This window comes from Panthera onca, chromosome F1, assembly GCF_046562875.1.
Source record: "Panthera onca isolate mPanOnc1 chromosome F1, mPanOnc1 haplotype 2, whole genome shotgun sequence".
Taxonomy (NCBI): Eukaryota; Metazoa; Chordata; class Mammalia; order Carnivora; family Felidae; genus Panthera; species Panthera onca.
The window spans coordinates 1,809,212-1,812,738 of record NC_138355.1 but is presented as its reverse complement, the minus strand read 5'-3'; the positions used below and the strand labels follow the sequence as shown (position 1 = coordinate 1,812,738).

The following is a 3,527-nucleotide window of genomic DNA, read 5'->3' as shown; positions in this document are numbered from 1 at the left end:
TCAATTAAAATTAGTTGTGTAGCTAAATGTCTTGAAGTAAGAAGTGTAATTGAATTTAAGAATATTGCATTATCAATAGGGAACACTAACATTGAACTAAAGTATAATAGTAGTGCTTAGGGTACAATTTCCTGTATAAAGAGAAAATTTTCCTTAAGGGAGTTTGAGAAATAAAATGAAAGATAAAGGAACTTGTAAACACATGGGAATATCGAATCTTTCTTGATACTAAACTAGCAACTGGACTGTCCTTGCCATCACAGGTTTCAAAAATATTTAGAAAAAGTAAAATATACTTTTAAATTACATTTAAATTAAAATTAAATTTTAAATGTTATATAAATAAATACTCTATCATTTGAATAAAATAAAAACAATCATTTTTTCAATAACTATTTCATGAATAAGCAGTTATAACTTGATTATAATTTTCCAACACTTTTGAAACACATTTTTTTACTTTTTTATCAGAACCTGTTATTACCAATGCACTGACAGCGGCATATACATTGGGCACAAGCTTCTGGAAATCCAGGGTGACAGGGTCATATATCCATAACAGACTTGAGGAGGAGATGATGACATCCACCCAGTAAATGACACAGCATCTCACCAACAACAGGATGGTCTTGGTAGCCCTTGTCTCTGAGGAGACTCTTGAAGACAGGCTGGTGCTGTGAAAGTTCTGACACTGCCTCTGAGGCCTGGACAAGAGAATGACCATGTATGCACTTGAGAGCAGCATGACTCCTATAAAGGAAACATCTCTGGATAATAAAAAAAAAGTGAAAAACTCTTTCCTGATGATGGCGTTTATGTGAGAAAATGAGCAGTATTTACTGACATGCTGTGGATTGCTCTGGGTCACATTAGAAGCAGCAGTAAACAAGAGGCAGTTACTATTTAGAGACAAACTAAGAAACCATAAGATGATAAAAGCACAGAAGATGTACTTTGTGCACTTATGTTTAAACCTGGCCAACCAGAAGGTGCTGGGGCTGATGATGAAGGCCTGGAGGATGGTAAGGAGGCAGGTGTTGCTCACGGAGATTCTTTGTGACACTGTGATCATGAAGAATAAAGCCTTACTTTTGAAATCATTCAGAAAGTTCAGAACTTCAAACAGGTCTGTAGACAACAAAAAACCGTTCAGTGAAGAGTTTCATTATGTGGACAAGGGCCAAGAGACAGATGATCATGTCAGAAGATTTAGGCCTGTAATCCAGAAGGAGTGTGAAGATATGGAAAAGAAGGAAGAAGGTGGTGACAAATATTACAATACCAACTTGTAAAAATAGTCCTATCTTAATAGTCATATAAATGGAAGATGTCATCATCACAGTGGCCAAGAAAATATATACTTTTTTTGTATCTTAAAGAATTAGACCTTACATCATCAATGCCATTCACCATCAACCCAACACAATTTTTATTTCACCCAATCAATCATTAAACCTACGTCATAAAAGTCTTAGAAATACAGTATCAAAAGTTTTTGTATACCAATTCTAAGTGTAGGCATATATTATACACATTCATATCTATGTAGTATCTATCTATCTATGTATCTGTCATCTATAATATATGTATTATCTAAATAGGGAGAAAGAGAGAAGGAAATATAGGAAGGAGAGAGAGATATCTCATATAGATATTCATGCAAGGATAATGTACACATTCCCTATACTTTTCATGCCAGGATAATGTACCATTCCCTATACTCTTTTTTAGAAAGTTTGCTTTCCTGTTCTGCCTTATACTGTCTCATATCTAGCATTAAGAATGCCAATATCTATATAAAGTATGCATAGGTGTTTGTATAGTTGAAGTGATATACATTTTATACTAACAGGGAAAGAATTACCAAACAAATAATTGCAAAAATGTAATGCCCAGGTGAGTTTTCCTTCACATACCATGAAACTTTCACAATTTCTCTTCTTCGTACTTCCACATTTAGATACCATTGTGACTACATTTGGCTTATTCTGATAACTCAGCATAATCTCAACTTAAAATCACATACTTATTAATCATCCTTCTATCTACAACATTAATTCTCATTGTCACATGGCCTTTTGTAGCAAAGTGGATGGAACTGGAGAGTGTGATGCTAAGTGAAATAAGCCATACAGAGAAAGACAGATACCATATGGTTTCACTCTTGTGTGGATCCTGAGAAACGTAACAGAAACCCATGGGGGAGGGGAAGGAAAAAAAAAAAAAGAGGTTAGAGTGGGAGACAGCCAAAGCATAAGAGACTGTTAAAAACTGAGAACAAACTGAGGGTTGATGGGGGGTGGGAGGGAGGGCAGGGTGGGTGATGGGTATTGAGGAGGGCACCTTTGGGGATGAGCACTGGGTGTTGTATGGAAACCAATTTGACAGTAAATTTCATATATAAAAAAATAAAAATAAATAAATAAAAAATAAATAAAAAAAAATTCTCATTGTCACACAACCTAATGTATTTATATCAGGGATATGAGGATTTGGATATAGGCATCCCAGGGGGTAGAAATATTCTTTTATTACAAATCATATTAACAAAATTTATTCAACATGAACATGGATCATTACTTTTTTTTCATTCACAATGATTCCTTCTATAATTTCTTTTTATATCAGTAAAAAATTGCTGATTGCCAGCTCTAAATTTTCAAGAGGACAAGAAGACAACACACAATTTTCCAATTTATGACATCCACAAATTTGTGTCAAAATGCTTATATGGATATCTATTCTGGGAATTTTATTTAATAAAAGGATATACTCTCATTCCATTAAAAATTCTTCAATAGGGGAGCCTGGGTGTCTGAATCGGTTAAGGGTTTGACTATTGACTTCAGCTCAATTCATGATCTCATTGTCATAAAATTGATCCCTGTGTCAACCTCTGCACTGACAGCTCAGAAGCTACTTAGTATTTTCTCTGTACCTCTCTCTCTGCAGATCCCACACCCTCAAAATAAATAAACAATTTCAAAAATGGTCCCATAAAAATGCTTATATTCATACCTCATCAGAACATTTCCAATATCAAAATCTTTATAAAATGCCAATGAACAGTTTTGCAATTATTTTCTCATGTTATTTGCCCTGTATGCAGTCATAATTATTTTACGCAATTAATGTGATCCAAGGCTTGAAATATTTAGCTGTAGTACTTATTCTATTTGTTCTTCTCTTGAAAGGAAAGAGTGCTACGTTTTGTCTTCAATGAAGAAATTTTTAGAGTAAGTGCTCTTGACTGGAACTCAGAATGTCTTTGCTGAAGTAAAACATTGCTCTTAATCACCTGATATATTTGTTTTTTATAAAGTGATTGTGCATTTGATTAAATGTCTGTAACTATTTTTCCAAAATTTTATTACCTTTTATTATCTAAAGAAAATTTACCTTCAATATCATAAAGAAAGAAACAAACAAAAAACTACAATAGTACAATAGTTGCTACAAACATATATCTGTACCCACAGAACACTTGGGGTCTGCTGTCACCCTAAGGACTAGGATGATATTTGCTT

The 3,527-nt window shown here is 33.8% G+C and overlaps 1 pseudogene; it reads right to left on the bottom strand.

Annotated features, from left to right (window-relative positions):
* Positions 1 to 411: 411 nt before the first annotated feature.
* On the bottom strand, positions 412 to 1,398 carry LOC132676637 (putative vomeronasal receptor-like protein 4; annotated as a pseudogene).
* Between the last annotated feature and the right edge of the window lie 2,129 nt (positions 1,399 to 3,527).